Raw genomic sequence first — 26,765 nt, 5'->3', positions numbered from 1 at the left:
AATAAGCACTCATAAGGTAATATATATGCTAAACATGCGATATATATATATATATATATATATATATATATATATATCGGTTTGTCTAGAGTGCCACTCTAATATTGCCACTCTTATCTGACACTTCTCCTCAGCCGTCTGATCCCACCTCAAGATCTGATGATTTAATTCACTCAAAAACTCTGAAATTTCAAAATTTCATAATATTTCAAAATCGAAAAAACGAAATAAGAGAAAAACGCGAAATTGGAGAAGAACTCTCTCTCTGTCTTCTTCTTCTCCACTCCAGCAACCAAGCCATTTCGTAGGTAGACAGCCAAAAAAATAGCCAAATTTGAGCCGTTGGATCACAAAAAAATCGAACGCCCATATCCTAAACACCGAAAAATCAAATTACGAAGGGTTTCCTATTCCTCTCTCCAATCTCTCATGGGTTCCTCTTCTCATCGATTGCTGTCTACGAAATCTCTCATGGGTTCTCTTCTCATCAATTGCTCTCTCCAAGCAAGACATAAACTCTGGATTTGAATTTGTTCCAGAATTATCGTTGAATTGTTTTTGATGTCGATGAAAATTCTTTTGTACCATCGTGGAGTTGCATGGAGAGAGTGGGTTGAAGGAATGGGTTACCGCTATAGTTAAGATGGAAGTGAATGGAGATGGTGGTAATGATGTGCATTTTGAAGCGTTTCAGTTGAGTGATGTGTGTTAGGTTGTTTAAAGAAGGGTGGTTTGAGACTGATGTTGGGGAAGGGTTTGATCTAAAGCTATCGAGGATGAAGAAGGAGGTTGTTATTGGGCCTGAGGATGTTAAGGAAGTTGATAATGATTTTTTCTTGGTTGTTGTTAAGATAGTGGATCATCAGGTTCGCTATTACTTTATGTTCGTTGTTTTAATGTTTTTCACTTATCATGTTATATAATATCTGTTAAAAACAATTGCTTTTTTATTTTGTTAGATTTAATTTTGAAATAAAAGTTTATTTTAGGGTAATTGACACACCATTACTGGGGTTTATAGTGATTATATTTATGTAGATGTAGAAATCAATGTAAAAGTTAGTAACATAATAACTTTTTGATTGATTCTAGTACATTTCATATTGTAAACTTCACCAATTTACGGTTCATGTGTTTGGTCCGTCGCTATCGCATACTCTACCATATAGGAAAAGAAGGGCATCATGTATTTGTACCCCCTCCACCCTCAAGGTCTTTAGGATAAATGATTAGAATAGGATTAGAACCGTAAATAAGATTCTCAATTTCAACCCTCGGGGATGGGCTCTTCACCGGGTTGAGATTAACACATACACGTTATGCATACGATTTCAGGCTAGCGCTTCTCTTAAAACCTAAAATACTAAGAGCAAAATCTATTGACATAGTTACAACTCCATGATATGCAAGGAGGCACTGTGTAAGGTTTTGAACCAAGAATTAGTTGTGTATTTAATTAATAGTAATTGTTTTCTTTTTAAATAGATACGTTGTTGTGTCCTATGTCATATACGTCGCCGTGTCTGACACTATGTACCTGTACCTGTACCTGTGTCGGACACCGACACGCGTTACCTGTGTCAATGTAAGTTGGAAAAAAAGAAGACTACTGCAACTTGTGTGATTGATGGACAATACCATTTTTACATGGTCTGCTAGAAATAGATTAGGTTTCACACTCAAAAAGTAAATACATTTTCACGCAAAATATTCCTATTGGATGTTGTGGATATTTTTACCCCAGTTCGGGAAACCCTTATGGTTCTAGTTTGAATTGAACAGAGGATGATTTAATTTGTTCTGTGATGCAGTTCGTATAATCCACATCATTAGTATGTTTTCTCTACATGCATTAGAGTCAGGTTCTCTTACCATGTAATGGTCATACCCAGTTGTCTTCTGTAGGCTGAGTGTTACATTGACCTGTAAACCTAACTGTTGAATTCTGCTCTTTTGTTTTTCTTACGCTTTAATTGTTTATCTTACGCATTAATTGTTTAAGGCACAAAGCTGGTGCAGTGTACCTGCTTGTTCGGATATTAACTAATTTTAAAGTTTCATATGTAATTTTTTTTTTTGACGATGGGCCACTTTCAATAACATTTCCTGTTGAGAACAGGACCGTACCAGTGACGATGAGGGCACTGAAGACTCACCTGGACAAGGCAAAGAACCTTCCATTTGTGAAGAAAATTTCAGATTTTTACTTGCTACTACTGCTGTCAAGGTTCTTAGACCCCAATGCTGACATTCCTGCATTAGCAGAGTGTGTACAAACAGGAACATCAGTACCAAAAGGTTACCAGCTACTAATAGATTCAGTGGCTAATGCTTCTTGACTTGAATGGTCGTGCCATGGTCCTCTGCCTTAGTTATGTGCAAAAAATCCTTTCTGACATGGTACATGCATGCTCTAACTGGAGTGGAGATTCTGTTACAAGTCAATTATTGGCTGTGATGTATGCATAGCAGTGATCAGTTGGTTTTTGGTTATTCAAAACAAATGTTTCATGATGATCGTTGTGTGGTGTAATTATACTCGTAAAAATTGTGTTATCAAACCTTGCATCTTAGATGCAAATATCTTTCAAAACATGAATCGTTTTATCTTTTTGTGTCAATTTATATTGTGTAAGCATTTTGAATTGATGTATTTTCCTAAGAGCATCTCTGGTAGTTTCCCAACTAATTTAGTTCTGTTTTTTAAACCCTATGATGCCACCAAGTCACATCTAATCTTAGGTAAGATCCACACATAGGTACTTATACCAGCGCACACACCAGCACATAGACTTTTTTCACCCTTCGACCTTTGATAGACTTTTTTTATACGTCACTGGCATAATCAAATGCACACTTCTGGGAGATTTAAGTTTGGCAGTGATATGGCATCAAATAGGTGCAGAATGGAAATTTTATGCATGCTATATAGGAGAGTCTAAACAGGTAACACAGAAATAGAGCAGTACTCATTTTCTTCCTAGAAAGGTAAAAGAGTTTTACATAAAAAGTTGAATAACAACTAGATCCAAACAATTAAGAAATCTCAAAAACATCAGGGAAGGGACGAGTGTTTAAGTTATGTGGAGTTCTATATCATTCTCCCAGAGACAAAACATAACTCCTTACTTCATCTTTGCCTCAGTAAACAACACTTGACGATTCACCCGGTCATACTTTCGAAACTCAAGCTTCTCTGTCATCTTCCGTGGATTCTTACGCTTCACATAAAAAAAATCCCGTCCCTGCCACAGAGACAAGCCTGATGAATATTGAACCACCCTTGGCCTTCCCCATTAAAACTCCTAAATAGTGAAGCCTGCAAAATCAGCTTATTGTCAGAATGGTATAGGAAAATTGTAAATTGGACAAATAAATTCAGAGATTAATGCACATTCTCAATGTGTTTTTGGGCCCTACAACTGACATTTATAAATGGAATGCCCAAAAATATTCTTCGTCTAGTTATGACAGCTTTAGGGCAATTACTTCATAAACCAAATAAGAACAAAGGTAAAATAAGTTCATTAAAATATGAGAACAAGGATTATAATCATCTGAAGCCGCTTTAAGAATGTTTCAAGACAAAGACTGAAACCAATAAAAAATGTATGACAAAGTCATATTGAAGGATAAGGACAGCATGCTCCCTCGTTTTCTTAAGCAGTATGATGTCTCTTAACCAACATAAATATAACAACAATTTGACTCATTGGAATAGCTATTCAACGCTGCCCTTCCCTTTTCGTTTTTCCCAAGACACGTCTGGAATTCGTGAACAACTGTAAAACCTCTATCTATTGACAGCAGGGTGTAATTTGGCTATACTGTTTCTAGTTCTTCCCTTCACTACCACCCAACTTGTACTAACTAAGCTTTAGTAATTAGCTAGAATGCTGAGGTGATAGCCTCTATGGAACTGAAGAGAGTGGTCACATTGGAGGCAGTAAAGATATCCTTCACTCTGAGCTGCGATCTAATGTAACCTATACTTGCGCAAACCATAGAACTAGGGTCACGATTTGAATATCTTAACCTCGAATCCTAACTTTCTTCCAATAGATAAGGATAATGAATACCGGTCTACACTAATTCAGTTATGATCTTCATCAGGTCAAGAACAAACACATTATGGAACTTCTGTTAGACATACCATTTTTATTAGAGAAACAAAAAGCCACCACTTTATTCTAACACAGCTGTAGCTCCCAACTCCTTAAGCTTCTCAATAATAGGATTGACTTGCTCTTTCGTAACCCCCTTTTCAAGGGTTAAAGGGTTCTGCAAGCATAATTACTCCACATCCTTCTGAACCCTACATGCAGAAGAGCAATCAGGGCATTCAGACAGCTCAACAAAGAATGCTAAATAATATATCGATTCTAGGAAACCCAAAATAAAATACAATAAAATAGAGCAGATACCAACTTCCTCAAATCATAACATCCAAATATATATCTAGAAATCTATACAGTGAGACGCGGATACCATTGGAGACATCATAGTTCTACTGAGTAAGTCTGCTTACTTGCGGGAAAGAGCCTTTTTCATAGGATGGTACAAAAGAATTTTCATCGACATCAAAAACAATTCAACGATAATTCTGGAACAAATTCAAATCCAGAGTTTATGTCTTGCTTGGAGAGAGCAATTGATGAGAAGAGAACCCATGAGAGATTTCGTAGACAGCAATCGATGAGAAGAGGAACCCATGAGAGATTGGAGAGAGGAATAGGAAACCCTTCGTAATTTGATTTTTCGGTGTTTAGGATATGGGCGTTCGATTTTTTTGTGATCCAACGGCTCAAATTTGGCTATTTTTTTGGCTGTCTACCTACGAAATGGCTTGGTTGCTGGAGTGGAGAAGAAGAAGACAGAGAGAGAGTTCTTCTCCAATTTCGCGTTTTTCTCTTATTTCGTTTTTTCGATTTTGAAATATTATGAAATTTTGAAATTTCAGAGTTTTTGAGTGAATTAAATCATCAGATCTTGAGGTGGGATCAGACGGCTGAGGAGAAGTGTCAGATAAGAGTGGCAATATTAGACCCTATATATAGAGAGAGAGAGAGAGAGAGAGAGAGAGAGAGAGAGAGAGAGAGAGAGAGAGAGAGAGAGAGAGAGAGAGAGAGAGAGAGAGAGAGAGAGAGAGAGAGAGAGAGAGAGAGTTTTGCTCTAGTCAGGACTTCCCGGACAAAAAAAGCTCCGGACCTAAACAAATCACGTGATTTTTTTCTCTCATTTCTCTCTATTTTTCTATCTACCCGACCCCACCCTTTCTCTCTCTTTTTATTTGACTTTAAACAATTATTCACGCTCTCTCTCCACACTCTCTCTCACCTTTCTTTTCTCTAAAATCACTCTGTTCTCCATTTCTCTCTCAGTCTCATCAACCCACTCTCTCTCAATTTTCTATGATTTTATTTTTGAAATCCTATCAAGCTTTTTCAAATAGAGTAATGGATTTATCGGATATTATTGACCATGTTTTTGCTTTTTTATTTGAACAAATTTACTTTAGGACTTTAGGTGTGATTTTTTAATTAGTGATGAGGCATGTTGGAATGTTGATCATAGGATCAGGATGTTGGATTGGGTATAGAGAAAATACATATCATACAAAGAACAGAAGAAATTGTTTTATAACTTGTGATGCAACAAAACAATAACGTAACAAGATATAAAATAGTCATAGATCATAACATAGAGAAGCTTATTTGTCAGGAATGAACAACTGAAGCGGAAGATGAATATTCTGTCCAAATATTACTTTTGCATTTTATTTTGGAAACAAAATGTTCACAACTTTAACAATCTAAATGGAAGAGCACAAAGAGCTTATGAGCAAATAACAGAAGAAAAAAGGCTTGTAATCTTAACCAAATTCGTTGGCCAGTAATGACAAAAAAGTAAAGGGAGTATTAGTCTATCATCCCAAGCAGCTTGATCTTGTGACCTCGTAGGCCAGAAAGCAGGCTACATTTGCTGGGACGTTTCTGGCGGACCGAATCCTTATTGTATAAACCTTTTACTCCCTCTGTAGCTAAAATCCTTTTAAAAGCATCGAGGGAACCAGAGAATTTAGGATTCTTGTAATTATCCACTTGAATCACATTCTTGACAAAATCAGTGGGGTATACCATAAGCCAAAATAAGGCTCCAGCCAAATCTCCAGCAACAATCATGAACTGCCTCCTTAACCCTGAAGCGTCATGTCCACCTGCGATTAATTGCTTGACACCAAACATTGCAACATTTCCAGGAACTTCGCGTGCAAAGGTATGCCTTTGAAGATGCCTCTCAAATCACCTTCGGATCTTAGCAACATCCATTGGACCACCATACTTCACTCCCCCACCAGATGAACATTACAATGGTTGTTCCACCCATTTCTGAAGCCACTTTAACATGAGTAATGGTCTATACTATAGTTTCAGGATCAGCCACCTCTCCTTCAAGCTCCCCGACACTGTTATAGACAAATTGAGTGTGTTTGCCTGCAAAATCAGGAAGTGTCTTCTTCTGCACAAATCTCTTTAACCAACCACGAACCCCAAAAAATTAAAAGTTTACTCCATTGGAAAGCAGAGGTACAGAAAGAGTGATTGAGTTGCAAAGCTTCAAAGAGAGGGAATGAGACATTGAGGTGAGAGAGAAAGTGTGGCAGCAAAACACAAGAGAGAGAGAGAGAGAGATAGAGGGCGTGAGAAAAGTAGTAAAAGTGGAGAGTTTGTGTGGGCCAAGGGGGAAAAGTGGAGAGAGAGGAGAGAGAAAAAAAAGTTGCGTGAATTTGTTTAGGGCAATTTTTTAGTGGAAAGAAAGAATAGGAGAGAGAAAAAAAAAATAAGAGAGAGAAAAGAGAAGTCACGTGTTGTTTTTAGGTCCTGATTTTATTTTCTGCGGACTGGTCCTGACTAGAGCAAATATATATATAAACCATGCAAAACAATATCACCGATATGTATATATACATTAAGATGCAATTCATAATCACTCAACGTGTATATATATATATATATATATATATATATATATATATATTAACAGGTGTATTCACATGATTCATACATATTTCTAACCTAATACGTAAATAATAGTCCATTACCTACGACATATTAGATAATACATGTGAATCATACAATAGTCTATTAAAATTTGGAACCTGTAAGCGTCCCGCAAGTCCACCAAAGAAAAGAAACGTGCACAGCAGGCTAAATCTTTCACAATAAGCTTAGTTTTTGTTGTATACTAGTTTTCAGGTCCTAGCATTTGGAACCTGTACATGCAACCAAAAATTAGTATGCGCACGGATCAAAAGTAAAACGCGGGAAAATTAAAAAAAAAAAAAAAAAAAAAAAAAAAAAAGTAGAAAAAAAAAAACGCAACAAAATGAAATAAAGGAAAGGTAGGAGATTGGAGATTAGGGGTTTTCCTTGTGGAGCAATTCCAGCTTATAATGGAAGGTCCTTTGGTTTTTAGGATTGCAGCGACGCCATTTGATCCTTACACTTTGCGGTCTTTAGATTGAGTTTCTATTCTCCGTTTGGTGTAAATACAAGTTCCTACTCAAGTGTCTTCGTGCGTTTAGTTGAGTAGAGATTCGAACCAACCTAAATTCTAGGACAGCATATGTCACGCCCCGAGACCTAACACACATTCCGAGGACACGAAGATGAATCTCAAGGCAGTCACTATCCTGATTCTAATGAAATTTCGGCGGAGTTTCCTTTGTTTAATCGACATTTCGTATACAAAAACCTGTCATAACACCTGGACATCGCATAATTCATCCTTACAACCATATATATATCTAACAACCATATATATATTACTACTCTTAACTTTAGATACTACAGGGATATGACTGTATATCTACAAAACAAGGAGAACCGTTGCCAAATACATCGATTATTACATCAAAATGACCTAGCTCTCTATATATACAACAAAAGAAACTAGTCTCTCTCTATACAACCAAAATCACTCGACTCTGTCCCTCGTCAAGCATAAGGGAAACCCCCCCAAATCTCCATAACCATCATCCCCAGTGGTAGGGAAAGTCTCCTCCGCAATGGGCTCGGCTGAAATGTTAATGTAGGATGAGCAAAACAATTATGCCCAGTAGAAACGCACATAACCAATAAATAGTCTACTTATAGAAAATATTTAAAACATGCAGGGTTTCCATAATAATATCCAAATATCGTGACTATATAATACATCATTAACTAGTAGAAATCATTTTGACATGCTTCGTTAATATTCAAAATATAGTTTTCACAATCATCATACAACTATTGTGGCGTGATCCTATTAGAATGGTGAGGTGCGGTAATTACTCGGCCCGATCCGCGAGGCATATCTCGGTTCAGTATTTTCCAGTGTGAACTATGCACCGTTGTTTTCTTGATTTTACCGGCAGGGAGCTGAAATGCCGTTGTTGTGTTCATACACACAAAATCCCCAAAGCTTTTAGGGCTCAGGTGGGCCCCGTGACCACGACCCCCCATATAGGCAAATCCACCTAACTTACGGTGGTCAACCGCTCGACGATCGCAGACCGCCAGATCCTCGACACACATCCAGGAGTGGACTAAACTCTCACTCCTCGTGTCTAAACCTCATCGAGGTAACATGTAACCTCACACAAGCTAAACACCATACAACGTGACACGTACAAGCATGATTATCTAGAAAAGTAGAAATGGAATTCCCAGACTACATCCTGTGATGCATCCCTTTCAAGATGACCCACCACCTCGAAAGGTGTACACCACAGTTGGAATCCTAGAGCGAACTGCCGTCTCCGGAAATGCGACAACAATTCCTTCTTTATAGGAATTCACCAATTCTTTTCCAAATCCCCTCGTGATAAGCATAGTAATATATATACTCGTATTACCGATTATTTTTAAATACTATAGTTACATATTTAGTTTTTCCTTTAATACTGCTGGTTCTGTATGTGTGAGTTCCTGGATTTCCAACAATCGAGTAAATGCAACCTATGACTCCCAAACGGGCCAGTCATAGTAAATGACAACCGATGATTCCCAAACGGCGAATCATCATAAATAACAACAAATTATATCCATGGAACAATCCAGAACCTCACCCATATTTACAAACAACCGGGTAATTCTTACCCACATTACAAAATCCATCTCTCTGTCTCCTTACTGAGACAAGAGACGAGAGCCCTTCCCAAAACCAGTTTTTGCTCTTTTAACACAAGAAATTAATCCCCCGCTACCCAGATTTCGCAAACTCATTTTTCATACAAAAGCTATCCGTATATTTAGTTTATATCGCGGAAAAATACAAATGCAAAACATGAATACCATATATACATGCATGGTTGATAGGCAAACTATCTCTTACCAATTTAAACAAATCAAATCATGCATGAAAATAAACATGCTATATATTGGTATGTAGGTTCCTACCTTAGCAAGCTCCGTTCTCCTCAAGCCCACTTAACCGAATCGAGCCCATTTAACCGAATTCACTCGTATTTACTCCTATAACATCATATATACACGTAGGTCATTAGAATTTATAACTGACGAGAACTCTTATCTAACTTAAGCCGAGAAGAATCTCAACGTTACGAATTTGGTCTCAGTAGATGTTTTCCTCTAACTACTGTCAACAGCGCTACAGGCCATTTCTAGCACTGTTACTTTGACAGGTCTCTACAGGCCTTTATGCCCACACTACTCATATCTATCAATTCCACTAACGATTACGATTTTCCCCAACTCTAACTACAACCAAATTCCACTCTTCACTTCACCTTAATCTGTTAATCAAAATCAAGTGTGTGTTCTCTCTCCTTAATCATAATTCAACATGATCTTAACAAAGCCTAGAACTAACATAAATTCTCTAAAATAGATTGAATATACAGTAATCCTTACCAAATCAGTAGAATAGCTCCTTAGCCCTCTGCTCCATAATTTCGATCCACTCTATCTTCTCCAAACGAGCTACTGTCGAAGTACATCACCCTAATTCAATTAATTCCATCAATACAATCCCAAGCTATCTAAATCGAGTCTAAATAATTATTTGAAACAAAATTAAACTCACCTTTCGCTGTGATACGACGAAATTCCAAATTTTTTTTGAATCTTCACACTTGGATTCACGGTTTCTAAAGATTGGGTGCGAAGAATTATTGGTTTTAATCGATGGGAATTGAGCGAATTGGTTTTCTCTCTCCTAGGTTTTCAGTAGTGGGCAAAATGAAGAAGAAGAAGAACTTGGGTGCAATAATTTTTTTTTTTTTTTTTTTTTTTCACATGTTTAGCTAATTAGGCCCAAGCCCAATATGCCCAAATTAGGCTTAAAGCATAATTAGACTTCTAACCACTAACTAATTTAACTTAGCGTCGTGATTATTTTTTTTCACCCATCCAAATTTTAATTTAATCTCCTACATTCTATCCCACCGCAAGAGGCTATAACGATAACCCCACTCATGCGTGTAAAGCCGTTAACTTCGTGCGTGCGAACTTGAAACGCAAAAAGCCGCTAACCGAAATTTTTGTCAAATTTTCGTATATGAGTTGCTTACCTAACGTGGATTATGAGTCGGAGTTAAGTTTCATTAATTTATGTACATTTGAAATGTAAACCCGACCGACCAATTATATAAATGTCCCTAGGTTTGCTATGTAATTTATGAAAATACCCTTAACGAGAATTTGAGTCTTTACAACATACAACTTTCTTATGCTCCAAGTCAGGAAACTAGTGAGTAAGTTTCATATTGGATTACTAACAAAGTTTAGTTTTGTTGTTTAAATCCTAACGGACGCTTAAAATGCGAAACAAGCATTCAAAAACGAAAGAAAACTAAGATTTACATAAGATATTCAAAGAGAAAGAACGGGTGGAGGATCATTCTACTCATGCAAGGTCTTATTAACTTCTCTTAAAATTGGATTACTACCATCTCTAAGCTATTTTGGGTTCATTATCAAACCCAAACCGGCTTGAGCGTCAATCCCTAGCGAGATGAACTCATCTCTAAGTCCATTTCCCTAGCATAAGGAGTTGAACTGGAATTTCATCTCTGAAATCCATCTCAACTCCTGGACTCATAAAACATATTCCTGTCAAATATGGAATCAATAACTTCAATAAAACCCGTGCGCGCGGCTAGCCCAGGCATAGAAAGGGAGGCACACGCAAGTCTTTCTTCACTTCCAAGCTTCAAGTTTGGTCGGACACTACCATTTTGGGGTAGTGTGTTACATGTGTCCTTAAGTCTAGGCAGTGAATCATACTTCTAAGAAATTTATATGAATCCTCACATGAGCTTCATTAACCCTCCACCTTGGAGGGTTTTAGCTCATGATCCTTGGATTATTTAAAATACTACAAGTTATATATGTTAATGAGAGAGAGAAAGAAGAAAGGAAGACTAACACCTAATTTACCTAAGGAAAAGATGAAGTTTATTTCAAAAACTAAAGATGTAAAAGGGAGTTAATGCTCCAAAAACAACCCCCTTTATACATAAGAGAGCTTTCTCTCTTCTCCCACTTGAAACACCAATTTCTATTAATTTCCATCTTATCCACAAAACAAGGCAAAGTGACACCTTTCATGGTTTACACTATTATCACCTAATCTTATCTAACTTCATTAATTGCATGCTAGGTGTCCACTTTGTTTCGATTATTTGCTCCTTTTGTCTTGACTTGTATGATGACTCATCAAATCTTGTGGGCCCATATAGTGGATCAACATGCTGTGTCCAGTGGCGGTCTGGTCTTTTGGCATTTTTACAACTTCCCGCCTTTGTGTAGAGTTCATCGCACTGATCGTCTGAGCAGCTCACTTGTCGTATTCATAGTCCTAGTTCAAGAGATATGAGCTTCGGAAGTTTGATGTTTTTGTGCACGTAATCCCGTTTATGACTTGATTCTGTATTGTTTGAGTCTTTGGGCTTTAGTCCGGATTTGTTAGGCTTCACATGGGCTTAATCGGAAAGCTTATGTATACGCCCTATTCTGTGCTTAAATGCTGGCTTTATCATCATTTTTACGTTAGTTGCTCCAACCTGCAAAAGCACGAAAATGTGATTATTTCCGGATTATTAAACACATAATTAACCAAATTGCTATGTCTCTATGGAGTCTAATATTACAGTTTTGGGTGCTTATCAGGTGGGAATACTAGTCTTGAGGATCTGACTATAAAGGATTCAAAAGTCTTGAGAATCTGACATTAAAAGACTCACATTACATCTTAGGGATTTGATGTAAAAAGACCAAAAAAAAATATATATATATATACATGATTATGAGGACTAATGATAATTATGAGGATTAATTTTGATTTGAACTAATTGTATTTGATTTTCTCTATTTTGTGAGCTTAACCTTTATATGACAGAAAGATCAAATTATTGATATTCGGCATCAATGGTAATATCCTACTTTTTTCCCATCCATTTCATTTACTTCTTTATACATTGAGGTCAATGCATGCATAAGTAAGGAGAGGGTGTACTTGAGAAATGAATTTCGAAAATTAGTTTTCAAAAACAAAAATATTTTTGTTTCTATATCAGTAGCATGAGAAAAATGAATTTTAATGATGAGTCTGTGATATAGATTCTATGCTACTTAGTGTTGAGCTTGATAGATAATTGATATTATTGATTTCATTACCGCTTAGTGATAAGAGCCCAAAACTGTAGTTTTAACCCCTTAACAATAATACTTTTAGACCAATTATGCGAGTAATAAATAAGAGTTAATGCTGATTACGTGCTTTTATGTATTTCAGGCATTGAAGTCAATTATGTGCAGAAATGTGTCACTTTGGCGAGGTAAAGGAGCAAGGGTTGGTTGCTAAGAAGTTCTGTGATTAAAGGCCAAGATTCAAGGAGAAAAAGCCTTTTTAAAGCCTGGCCAAAACTGAAAAGTCAAAGTCAACGCGGGCAGAAACAGTGCACAAAAGTCAGCAGAACTTTCGAAGACCGAATCTTTGGACTCAGACCTCGTAATTGGGCCTACATTATGTCAAAACGACCGACTCGGAAAGAGCTTTCTAATGGTTCAAGCCTTGACCCAATCAGAGGAGCAGAAGTGGATGAAAAGTCTGTTGAAGTCAAATCTAGCTGGAAAGGCCTTGGTGGACTGAAGAAATCGGGTTTTGGGCTCGATTTTCCGGCCCAAAACATGGCTCCTTAGCCCATGCACGAAAATGTGGATCTGGTCTCCTCCATTTGAAGAAACAAGACTTAACTCTTAAGCATCCATAGTTTAGGTAGCAAGTAGCCATTAGAGAATAGTCTAGATCTAGTTTTGAGAATCCATTAATTAATTAGTTTTATTATCTTGTTTTAATTTAGTTATTAAATTATTGTTATTGCTATTCATTAGATCAATAAAGTTAATTAGTTCTTCATAATTTAGTTTCATTTTCCATTAATTATTTAGTTTCAATTCATAGATTTAGTTATTTGTCATTACTAGTTTCAATTAATTCTTGCATGATTAGATTTCCATTTGAATTAAAATAAGCAAAGTTAGAATCTTTATACCATGTCTTGCTTAAATGCATATAGAAATGATAGCATAATGATTCTAGGCTAAACCTCCATTAGAGGGGGTTGAAGAAGCCTTGATGAAGCTTGATTTGTGTTAGCGTAGAGTAGTCGTGATTTTCCATTCCATTCTAGAAAACGATTAGTTCACCATGAGAATGGGTTTGATTGTTTCATATGCTAGATGTTAGTTGGTAGAGATTACCATGAACAACTAGGGATTAGGATGAACCATTTGTTATGCGAAAGCAGTTCAATTTGGATTACGACGATTCTTCGTTAGTAAATTAAGTCGAGTTAAGGTGGAATCAATCCCCCCTAATTCCCTATCATAGATTCAATTTAGCATTTCATAGTTTAATTATCGTATCTCGTTAGTATAATTTGCATCGTAGTATAATTTCGTAAAACTCTCATTAACTTTGGATAGATTAATAATCTTAGGAAACACAAATTCTAAAGAACTAGGAGTGGAACGAATCTTCTATTCCCACTATATTGTTATAGAATCGAGAGTAGACAACTTTGATAATTAGAACACAGTTGAGTTTTAGTTTTACTTGCGTTTGAGTTTCATCATTTATTCGTAGGTAAAACTATCAATTTTACTTTTATCAAATGGTGCCGCTGCCATCTTAGTTCCCTTTAGAATTGTTTTCGTTAGTATAATTAGTCTTTCCAAAGTCCCATTAAACCCACCCACCCTTGTTTGATTCTAACTGTGGTTGTACGTTTCAGAACTGAAATTTTCCTCACAGGATTACACAGAGCGCGACCGCGCCCTTGGTAGGAAAATTTGGAGCACACCCCGCGCCCAAAACACTGGACATCAGCCAAGGTTGAGCGCGCCCCGCGCCCTACCAAGGAGAAATTGAAGCCCCAGCCGCGCGCTGAACTTCGAAGGGGTCCCGAAGACCAACGCGCTGCGCCTCTTTACGAAATAGTCCGATTTTGGCAGGTTAGTTCAAACTTCCATTTCTTCAAGTTATTCAATGTTCTAACTTGTTAAATACACTAAGCTCGCGTAAACAAGACGCTATTCATAAGCGAAGAAAGGAGGCTTTCAGGTACTCCTTTCTTCCACACCTCGTATCACCTGTTAGAGGTTCATACTAGCATATCAGGATTGTTTTGAGAGTTGTCGTGTTTAGTTAAGATTGGTCTTAGCCTTGCATGAGATTAAGGTCAGGTCGAAGAAAAACACCTAACGTAATCAACCAGCAACGTCAACAAACACGCCTTTCTCGTATACCAATCACTACACCTCTAGCTAATATACCACACACTACACCTGAAATAATGGCTGAAGAAAGAGAGTCTCATCTCTCTGACTTTTACAAAGCCTTGAACAATAGCCCGAAATCTTGCATCGTTCTTGCAGACCCAGTGGGGGATTTCCGAATCCCCCCAAATATATTTAATTTGTTACCCGTTTTTCATGGGTTAGACCATGAAAAACCTTATCAGCACATGCGTAGGATTGAACAAGTCCTTACAACATTCCATCATCCTATGGTTGGTGCTGAACAAATTAAACTGAGGGTATTTCCCTTCACTTTAGCTGACAAGGCAGCGTCTTGGTTAACTGCCCAAGCGCCTAATTCTGTGGACTCGTGGGCCAAACTTGTTCACCTATTTATGGAATATTTTTACCCACCCTTGAAGACAGATGAAATGCTTTCCAAGATTCATTTCTTTCGACAGAATTCTCATGAATCATTTTCAGAAGCTTGGAATCGTTTCACCGATCTTCTTATAGAGTGTCCACACCATAACCTCGCGAAAGACACATTAGTTCGTGCCTTTTTCAAAGGACTTTTACACCACTATAGAGAAGTTCTTGACATAATGAATGTGGGTAGTTTCCTAAGTAAAGGAGCCTCAGAGGCTTATAAATTTGTAGAGAATCAAACTAAGCATAATAATAACTGGGGTGTAGTGACGATATCTCCCGTTCCGTTAGTTATTGTGCAACAGTTAAGGCCACCGGTATGTTTGAGATGAAACCCGATCCTGATCTAAAAACTTTAATCGAATATCTCACTAAAAAGGTAGAGGCTATTTCTGTTCAACAAAAGCTTATCCCCGTCATGAATGTAAACTCCAATCCATGTAATTTTTGTTTGAGTCCTGAACATCCCGACTACTGTTATCCTCTAGCTTACGAACACCAAACATCACAACAAGATAACGTTTGCTTAATTAATAGTTATCCTATTCCTAACGCCCCTTGGAGACAACACCCCAACTTCAGTTGGAGAAATAATCAACAAGTAACACCTCCAGGGTTTAATAATCAAAATTTTAGGTAAGCAAACAATTATAACCAAGCTCCACCACGACAAGGACAAGGTCAGGGTAATTATAATAATTATAATGCTAATAGAGGTATCGTTCTGGTTAATAATAATAACTATCATAATTAACCCATTAATAATCAACGTGACATGGCTCCTGTCACACAACTTATAACTAATCCTACTCCACAACCGGATCGTTTTGATGCCTTTATGCAATCCTAACAACATATTTTACAAGCCATTCAACTTTCCTTACAGCAGTTACCACAAGAGAAAGTACAACCCAAAGGTGTATTTCCAAGTCAAGCGATACATAATCCTAAAACAACAAACACAGCCTGTGAGGTGAACGGTAATACTAGTACGTACAATGCAAACATAGGTGAGCTAAATGCCATCACCACTCTCCGTTATGGCAGAGTGGTTGATAACAATGTAACTATGCCTATAGTTACACCACAAGTAGTCCCTACACAGAATATTAAACTAGATACCGAAATAGAAACTGAAGAGCCTACCACTGTAGAGGTACCAGTTAAACCACAACCTAAGAAACAGAAAGCTAAGGTTAGACATCCAGTTGATCCATACGCTAAATATAAAGAGAAACCACCATTTTCCCAGAGATTAGCTATGTTAAACAAGGATACCAACTTTGACGAGATTATGGAAGTTCTTAAAAATCTAGCGATAAACCTACCCTTTCTCGAAGTAATTAAAAAGTTACCCCACCACGCTAGGTTTCTTAAAGAGTTGTGCACTACTAGGCGTAAGACTAATATTCCTAAAGACACCTTTCTAACTGAACAATTTCCAACTTTATCAAAACATAATGGAATCGTTAAGTACAAGGACCCTGGTCGTCCTACTGTACAATGCACCTTAGGAGATTCCCACACGACGACTGCTTTATTAGACCTAGGGGCAAGTGTTAACTTACTCCCGTATTATTTATACAAACAAATAGGTCTACAAGAGATGCAACCTACTCAAATGACGTTGCAATTAGCGGATCGGTCTATAGGGTGTGGTTGAAAATGTGCTTGTTAAGGTTTAGGATTTCTACTATCCTACAGATTTTGTTATCCTCGATACGGAAGTCGTTAACGACTCTGTTCCGATCATCTTAGGGCGTCCCTTCTTGGCAACTGCCAACGCGCTTATAAATTGTCGCGATGGTTCAATGTCCTTGTCTTTTAGCCATCTTTCTGTTGAGGTAAATGTTTTTAAAATGATGAAACGATTACCACATTCGTCTGTAGATGGGGAGGTTAGCATGATAGAGAGCTTAGCTCAAGATTATTTTAATAACACATTTCTAGAAAACCATATGCATAAAAGATGAAAGTTCAGATTTTGTTGATGACTCCTACTTAGAGGAAGTCAACACCATCTTTGAGTCTACACCTATCGTAGACCCTTCTGTTGCTCCATCTACTGAGTTTGAAGACCTGCTGCCAAAGCAAGTATTCATTACTCAAGATGAGGACCCTCCAGAAGCATTTATTGACATTCCTTCTGAGTTAAAATATATTCAACTTGATCCGGATGGTAGTCATCCAGTAATTATATCTTCTCTGTTATCTAAGGAGGAAGAGGCACGTTTGATTAGGGTGATTAGGGAACATCGTTCTGCAATTGATTGGTCCCTAGCTGACATTAAGGGAATTGACCCTAATGTGTGCACTCATCGTATCCATTTGGAGGAAACACAAAGACTTCTCGTGAACCTCGCTTGAACCCTGCCATGAAAGAGGTGGTCAGGGAAGAAGTCTTACGGTTACTTGATGCGGGTATCATATACCCAATCTCTGATAGCGAATGGGTAAGTCCCATTCATGTAGTTCCTAAGAAATCAGGGATTACCATGGTACATAATGCCAAGGGTGAATATGTTGCAACGCATGGTCCTATGAAATGGAGAATCTGTGTCGATTACAAACGTTTAAATGCCATGACACGAAAGGATCATTTTCCTTTACCCTTTACAGATCATATGCTAGAACGTCTAACTAGTCATGCTTTTTACTATTTTTTGGATGGCTACTTTGGCCATTTCCAAATTATTATTGATATTGATGACCAAGAAAAGACTACCTTCACATGTCCTTTTGGAACATACGCCTATAAACGAATGCATTTGATCCTTTATAATGCTCTTGGTACCTTCCAGCGGTGTATGCTTCATATATTTACTGACATGGTAGAACGCTTCATAGAAGTATTCATGGATGATTTTTCTATCTATGGAGACTCTTTCACTGATTGCCTATCTAACCTATCTAAAGTTTTGACACGGTATGAAGAGAAGAGTCTGGTTTTGAATTGGGAAAAATGTCATTTCATGGTGAAAAAGGGCATAATGCTAGGTCACATTGTATCTAGTGATGGCATCGAAGTAGATAAGGCCAAACTAGATAAGATAGAGACTCTACCTATACCACGGACTATCCGTGATATTAGAGCCTTTCTAGGCCATGCAGGTTTTTATAGGAGCTTTATCAAGGATTTTTCGAAAATAGTTAGGCCTTTAACTAATCTGCTTTTAAAGGATGTCATCTTTGATTTTAATTTTAACTGTAAATAGGCTTTTGAAACTTTAAAAACCGCCTTAACCTCTGCACCCATTATATAGCCTCCTGATTGGTCTAAACCTTTCGAACTCATGTGTGATGCTAGTGATTACGTTGTTGGTTGCTGTCTTGGGACAGAAACTAGATAATAAGTCCACTGTTATTTATTATGCTAGTAAAACTTTAAACAATTCTTAAAGGAATTATACAACTACTGAAAAAGAATTCTTACCTGTCGTTTATGCTTTAGATAAGTTTCGTCCTTATTTGGTTGGTTCTAAGACTCTAGTTTACACGGACCATGCAGCCTTTAGGTACCTTCTCGCAAAGAAGGATGCTAAGCAGAGATTAATCCGATAGATTCTTCTCTTGCAAGAGTTTACATTAGAAATAAAAGACAAATAAGGGGTCAAAAACGTAGTTGCCGACCACTTATCTAGACTTACAAATGATGATGATAGTGATTCTGAGTCCATACCGAACTCTTTTCCTTATGAGCATTTGTATGCTATTTTTTCTACACCATGGTATGCTGACATTGTGAATTATTTAGCGTCTGATACTATTCATGATGATTGGTCAAGAAATGAACGTAAGAAGTTCTTAGGCAGAGTTAAGCTATAATACTAGGATGAGCCTAACCTTTTTTAGTATTGTGCGGATCAGATTATTCGTCGTTATATTCCCCAGTGGGAATATAATGAGGTTCTCTCTTTCTGCCATGACAAAGAGTGTGGTGGCCATTTTAGTGGTATGAAAACAGCTGCTAAAATTCTTCAATGTGGGTTTTATTGGCCTACTCTCTTTAAAGATGCCCAAGTGCATTGCAAGACGTGTGTTCGTTGCCAACAACTTGGGCGAATCACGAAGCATAATATGATGCCATTAAATCCAATCATTTTGGTAGAAATTTTTGACGTGTGGGGCATTGATTTCATGGGTCCTTTTCCTATTTCCCACGGTTTCATTTATATTATAGTTGTCGTGGACTACGTGTGTAAATGGATAGAGGCCATGGCTTGCCGTAGCAATGACCATAAGACAGTTGTGTTTTTTGTTAAGGAGTATATTTTCTATCGATTTGGAATTCCTAAAGCCATCATTAGTGATGGTGGAACACATTTTTGCAACAGAGTTGTTGCATCTCTCGTAAAAAAGTATGGAGTTACACAAAAAGTAGCAACTCTGTATCATCCACAAACTAGCGGACAAGTAGAAGTTTCTAATAGGGAAATCAAAAAGATCTTAGAAACAACTATAATTCCTGATAGGAAAGACTGGTCGAAGCGTCTATCTGATGCCTTATGGGCTTATAGGACTGCTTTCAAAACTTCTATAGGTATGTCTCCCTTTAGACTTGTATTTGGGAAACCTTGTCATTTGACCGTTGAATTGGAGCACCGTGCTATGTGGGCTATAAAAAGCTTTAACTTCAATTGTGATGAGGAGGGTGTCAAGCGCAAGTTGCAATTGAATGAGCTTGAAGAAATCCGTAGCGATTCTTATGATCTCGCGAAGGATTATAAAGCTAACATGAAACGAATTCATGATAAGCAAATCTTGCGCAAAGGGTTTGTGGCAGGTCAAAAGGTCTTGCTTTACAACTCCCATCTACATACTTTTCCAAGGAAATTAAAAACCCGTTGGTCTGGTCCTTTTCTGGTTACTGAAGTCACCCTTTACGAGGTAATCACCTTGGTAAATCCCAAGGACAACAGTACCTTTCAAGTCATTGGCCAACTGTTAAAACATTTTCACGAGCTATTGTCCCCTGATGTGGAGGAAGTCCTTTTACAGGACCTTGTCTATAAGGACTGACCTTTGTTGGTTGGTGTACTTCCTTTCATTTCCATATATTGGTAAGTAGTGCACCATTCTGGTAGTCGGGCCCTCCCTATGGACTGTGTGGCTGTAAGTACCAGATCCTAAGTCCACGTTTAATATAATTCACGTATTCCACTCTTGCATATTTTCTCGGTTTTTGAGTCATGTTTTTCTATGGTGTGAATTATGCATTTATTGCTTTATTGTTTTTCTTCTATAAACCTTATTCATAAAAACTAAAAAACTTTAAAATCATAAAAATAGTCATTTAGGAAGTCTCGGGAATTTGACTTTAAAAGACCCACTTTTAAAACAAATTTTCTAAACTCTGTTGTCTAAAATTTGTTTAAGGGTGGGGTGTTCATTTTTCCGTCCTTGATTGTTCAACTTTCCATTTGTGTTGCTTAGGTCATTTAATCGTATTTCAATTCCGGTTAACATTATCTATGACTTTAGATTTCATTCGTTCTCATAACTTACGTCATGCACGCACTTTGATGCATTTTCCATCTTCTCATATGTCACCCACGGTTGTAATAGAGTGTTTTATAGATCATTGGATTGGAAATTCTCTTCTGATCATTTCTATAGCTCGTTCGCAAAAATCAGACCGGTAACGAAGCGGCAATTTTAGTTTGAAGTTGCGCGAAAAATCGACAAATTTCAAAAAATCGAATTGGGCTTGGGCCCAATCTCGTACGCACGTGCCATGCACATGCGTCTCCATCTTCAAAACCAAAATAGCTCGCGAGTTTTCTTTTTCCCCACTGCTATTAACAAAGCTTATAAACCCTAGAAACCAAAAATAAAAATAAAAGTAAAAAAAAATAACCTAACTACAATCACGCCCACAATACAATCCCACCCCAAATCTTCTCCAAACCATTCCCACCACCATCTCCATCAATTTCAACCACCAAAATAGTAAAAATTCAAAAAAAGAAGAAGAAAAAACTAACTTTTCCGCCTCAGAGAAGTAAACTGCTGCAAGTTCATACTAGCTTATGTTTCTCGAGCTAAGAGGTGAGTGAAGATGCTTACTCGTTGTGTAATTATGACTCTGTTCACAACCTGTAACCAAAGGTCTTATAGTTTGTAGTTATCCTGATTTTAGTACTGCACAAGTATTGTTGCTCTTGATTGATGCCCCTGTTATTTGCTTATCCCTTAAGGATTCTATTAGCTTATCAACCTTATTTTAACTTCTAAGAGTAGTTGTCTTGAAATCTATAGGTTTGTTTCTTAAAATCCATAGCTTGTCTTAAAAGAATTACCTTTCCAGCTCACATATGTTATTCACTTATTTGACTTGCTTTCTTCAATTCTTAATCAAGCTAGTTTATCATTTCATATGCGTTTGGAATTGTGGAAATCAGCATAAGTAGAAAGTCGTAATAATTTTGAAATTTTATTCCTCTACTTTGAGCCCTGAGGTGAGCTGAACCAAGCTGTTCCTTCTTCTAGTTGGCTTGAATTTGTCAATATTTGATTCGAGGGTTGGTTACTTGACTTAACTGGCACTAGTCGAGATGGTTAAGTAGCCGGTTCTATGAATCAGTATATCTTTTAGTAGTTGGGTGTATTTTTATTGGATTTCCAAGTTATGACAGGATTTAAGTTTATGAAATGTCGAAAATACAGAGGAAACTCAGTCGAAATTTTTGTAGGATTTTTCTGTCTCTGTGTAGTTTGGGTTTTACTTAGTTGGTCTGTATCACGTCCTGAGTTTTGTAATAATTGTAGATGCCACGTGTTTTTGGTATTCAATGGCTGTTTTATTGCTTGATTGTTTTATTGTTATCTTCATTCTCTTATCCCTTATCTCTCTGGAAATACTAGGGCTAGTTGTTCTTGTGTGCGCGCATCTGTGCTGAAGATTCATACGTGAAGGAATCATCATAAGAAAAGATGATGAAATCAGTCTCAGCAGAAAAGATGATGAAATCGGTCTCAGTAGAAAACGTCTCTGAAATCAATGAGATTTATATTGATAAAAGCATGGGAATAATGATGGTCAATGGTCCGAACAAGACGATGGGTAAGGTTCTAGAGTTCTTGCAAGAGGTAAAGGATCATGATCATAGAAAAGGAGAGGATCTTCTTGATTTAGTGTTGTTTGTTGGGAAGAACTTGGCGGAATCACCCTTTGCCTGCATGCTAAAGGTTCTAGATCTTCTCGAGTACCTTCTTTCCATCAAGGGTGAGGATGAACCAAGACCATTCTATTATGTTTTATTTATGCTTCCCCTATTGTCCCAAATAACAACCTCCATTGAAGGATGTAAAATCTTGGCTTCAACCAAAGGGATGCAATATGTTGTAGACTGCCTGATCAAGATGATGGATGCGGTTTATGGCAGTGATGGGGAGGATACTAGTGGGAGCATGGTTTTGGCAAGTGATGTAATTGAACACGTCCTATTGACAACTGATGAAGTGGATTGGAGTTATGTTGGTCGTCACCTAAAGACGTTAGAGTGTTGGATAGACTCTATAGGCGAGGCATCTATGGACATCAGGGTTGCAGGCCTTCACGCTCTCATCATGGATTCAATCACAACAGAAGATCTAATAGATGCGTTATATGATTGAACGCTCAGTGCAAGTGCAACAAGTATTGTAATATGTAGAAAAAAAATTCAAGATTCATTGTTAAAGAATGAAACGTCAATGTAATATGTAGGAATTCTAAGGTGTATTTTTGAGCATTAGAGAGTAATTTATATTAAAAGTACGACTGTGAGGGAATAATATATTTATATATATTATGCACATGTCCAACACGAATCAGGAAAACTCATGGAAGATCGTTACAACATAACACCTCATCCAGAACGAGGTGACAACCTCCAGGACTCATGACACAACATAACACCTCATCCAGAACGAGGTGACAACCTAGCACATGCACACAAAGGGCAGTAACGCTCAACGTAGATGTGTTAGTTAAAGTCGTAGCATTAGTCGTGCTCATGAATACACTGTCTAAAAGCTCATTTATTCTCATCAAGATAGAGACCTGAGCTGACAGAGGAAAGGGGGGAAGCATTTGGTACTTACCTATAAAACAGAGGAGAGGAACTATGTTTGACTTGATTCAAGTTCATCACAAAAACTTGATACGTAGGCAGCTCGTTCCAAAGCGAGCTCAGTCAAAACTCGACCCATCACAATCTTCCCCATTATTCACACTTGTAAGGAGTGATCAAATTCAACATTTACAATGACCACATTCAAAGAAAATATAGATATTTGTCAATATTTGTCGACATTTGTGGATATTTATCGATATTTTTCGATATATCGCGATATATCTACGATATTTGCAGTCATAAATACCCACACATAGTATGTGGATATTTGTCGGTATATCTCGATATATCCACGATATTTGCAGATGCCCCAATGTAATATATCCCCACACAGAGGCATATATCCACGATACATATCCATAAATCAGAGGTCGATATTTTGCCATATCCTGATATTTTGTACTATGGGTGGAACTCCTTTGGATAGACAGAGACTTTCTGGTGTTAGTAACGCTTCTGGGGTAAATAGGGGGAGAGCCCTATCAGGCAATGCTTTGAACACTCCTAGTTCTGGGAGAAGGTCTATCTCTAGTGATTATTCTAGGTCTATTGATACTAATGGTTCAAGCTCATCATGTTCTGTCCAAAGTGCAGAACAAGGACAAACAAGTTGTTAAGGGTGAAACAATTTCTCTACTTGAGGGTGGTATATTGGAAGTTGTGCTTGAAACCACTGAGGTCGCACCTGTTGGGTACAATATGGACCATGAAAACTTCCTTTTATTCCATGAATCACCGGGTGCTGAGGATGACATCTTTGGTGAGGAGCAGGAAGAAGTCTTTGTAGAGCATACTCTTGTGCCTACTAATGGTTGTGAGGGACTAATATACACAACCAATGTATATTATACACGTGTCCAACACAACTCATCACATAACTATATCAAGACCTGCCAAGTTGCTCTGTCAGGTCGCTCATATCAGGTCGTTCATGCCAAGTCGCTCATGCCAGGTCACTCATGTCAGGTCGCTCAGCCAGGTCTTGTAACGCTCAAAGAAGGAAAGACAGCCGTTACAAAAATTCTATAACAGCAACCATGCACTCATTTATCCTCCATTTAAGCTCATTCAAGAGCCTCATTGACCAAAGGTCACAGGCTATAAATGACAAGGGAACTACCAAACAAAGGAGGGGAGCTCCATGCTCACATTCTCTCCATCTCTAACTCAATCACTCAAGATGAACTACATCTGACTTGATTCCAGTTCATCAGAGAACTGGATACGTAGGTAACTCACAACATAGACATGAGTTCAGTCAAATATCTTATACAAACCCAATTCTCTGAGATTGTAAGATTGTGACTAAAATGTACCTTTACAATGGTTATACTACTAACCATCATGGAGCTGGTGGTATTACAAGAGCAGCTAGAAAGGAAGTTGCTCAAGCAGCACAATCACAACAAAGTAGTGGTTCGGGTAAGAAATCACATGGCAGACCTAAGAAAGGTGGGGGAGGTAAGAGCAAAACCAATAAAAAAGATGATAAGTGTCGGTAGTTGGAATGTTAGAGGAATGAATGGCAAAAATAAAGCTAAGGAAGTCTTTAAACTTATTTATGAAAATAATTTGTGTCTCTTAGGTATTTTGGAAACTAAGGTGCTGGAAAGCAATGTTAGTAGTACTTCAAACATTATTTGTCCTAGCTGGCCTATTGTTGAAAATTATGGTAGTGATCCTAGTGGTTGGATATGGATTACTTGGGACCCTTTGATGGTCAGAGTTTTGAAGATAAAAGAAGCGAGATAGTGGATTCTTGTTGAAGTTACTTTGCTCCCTTTGAATGCTAGCTTCCTAATAACTGTACTGTATGCTAGTAACTCCCTAACTGATAGGTTGAGATGTTGGATTGAAGTATGTGCTCTGCGTAACTCAGGTTTTGGGCCATGGTGCATGATGGGTGATTTTAATAATGTCCTCTTTTCTCATGAGAGAATTGGACAGCTTCATGTTCACCCTCAAGAGATAGTGGAGTTTGAAAGATTTTTGAATTGGTGTGGTTTATTTGATCTGAAGGCTGTTGGATAGTTCTTTACATGGACTAATAATGGGGAATTAGTGAGAAAGTGGTCTAAAATTGACAGATGCCTCGTCAATATTGAGTGGACTCTGAAATTTTCTTCTGCTATGGCATGTTTCCTCCCTAATGGGATCTCTGATAACTCCCCAATTGTGCTATCTTGGCATGATGCTATTAAAGGCCCAATACCCTTCAAATTTTGTAATTATTGGACCTTGCACAAGGACTTGTAGAAAACTGTTGAAGAGGTTTGGAATCAGGAGGTGAGAGGTACTCCGATCCTCTATATGTTCTTGCTTATAAACTGAAAAGTCTTAAGGGCATCCTCAAAGGTTGAGCAAGAAAGTTTTGTTATGACTTACAAATCAGAGTTGAAAGTGCAAGGTCTGAGCTCTTCAGTCTTCAGGTGAAGCTACAATCTAACCCTTTAGATTACACTCTGAGATTACAAGAGAAGGAAGTTAGACTCCATTATGTGAACTTTCTGAGTATGGAGGCTATGGATACTGCTCAGAGAAGTGGCTGTGATTGGCTTGTGAACTATAACAGATGTAATGCATATTTCCATAAAGTTATTCAGGAGAGGAAAACAAAGAACTGTATATGGGTTATAGAGAGCAATTCAGTGATCAAGCAAGGTACAAAAGAGGTGGCCGAGTGCTTTATTGAGTACTATAAATCTTTGTTGGGAATGGAGCAACCTTTTTATTCTGAGGCAGACTTCTATAACAACATACAGGTCAATGCTACAACAACCCGATGCTGAACTTCAACAACCCGATGCAATTAACTATATATATATATATATATAGATGAGATCAATATATATATATATATATATATATATATATACCACTTTTCACTGGGTTACTAGCGAGTAGAGCAACCACCAAAAAAAATTTAATCATATAGATGATAGTAAGAAGATTGGAGGTTTTTTTACACAAAAGCCAATTAAGAATATTGGCAATAGTGAGATGTGACAGAACATTATCTTGCAATTAGGATGTCCTAAATTCGAATGATGAGACTTCGGTCAACTAAAAGAAATAAAATAACATGATCTTCACCATGGTTTTAATTGAGGTGGTGTAATTTACTGCTTTGATGGTCACCCGTGTTCTTCATTATCATTTTATTGGTGGTGGTTTTGCTAGTGGCCACCATGTATATATTAGTGTTAGAAGATAGCCAAACCAAACCTACTATGAAACGGGGACTGAGATAAGATTTCTCAAAGTATTGTTTGAAGCTTAATTTCAAAAAATTTAAACTTTGGAAACTTAGTTTTACTTGACAGTTACAAAAAATTAAGGGTTTATTCACTTTGGGCCCCACTTTTAATAAGGTATTCAGCGTTTGGCTCCTGTAAATCCGTTTATTCGTTTT

At 37.5% G+C, this 26,765-nt stretch overlaps 2 long non-coding RNA genes across 2 annotated transcripts; one reads left to right on the top strand and one right to left on the bottom strand.

The window, feature by feature from the left end:
- The first annotated feature begins 53 nt into the window (after window positions 1-53).
- On the top strand, window positions 54-2,621 carry LOC147514262 (uncharacterized). The gene is made up of 2 exons (XR_015207449.1): window positions 54-866; window positions 2,120-2,621. It is a non-coding gene; the product is annotated as an uncharacterized LOC147514262 (long non-coding RNA).
- A 326-nt stretch (window positions 2,622-2,947) lies between these two features.
- Window positions 2,948-4,154, bottom strand: LOC147514261 (uncharacterized). The gene is made up of 2 exons (XR_015213175.1): window positions 3,428-4,154; window positions 2,948-3,319 (listed from the first exon to the last, which is right to left on the bottom strand). It is a non-coding gene; the product is annotated as an uncharacterized LOC147514261 (long non-coding RNA).
- Between the last annotated feature and the right edge of the window lie 22,611 nt (window positions 4,155-26,765).

Source organism: Coptis chinensis, chromosome 2 (assembly GCF_015680905.1).
Source record: "Coptis chinensis isolate HL-2020 chromosome 2, ASM1568090v1, whole genome shotgun sequence".
Lineage (NCBI taxonomy): Eukaryota > Viridiplantae > Streptophyta > Magnoliopsida > Ranunculales > Ranunculaceae > Coptis > Coptis chinensis.
The sequence above is the reverse complement of the archived record's forward strand: the minus strand, read 5'-3'. Positions and strand labels throughout refer to the sequence as shown.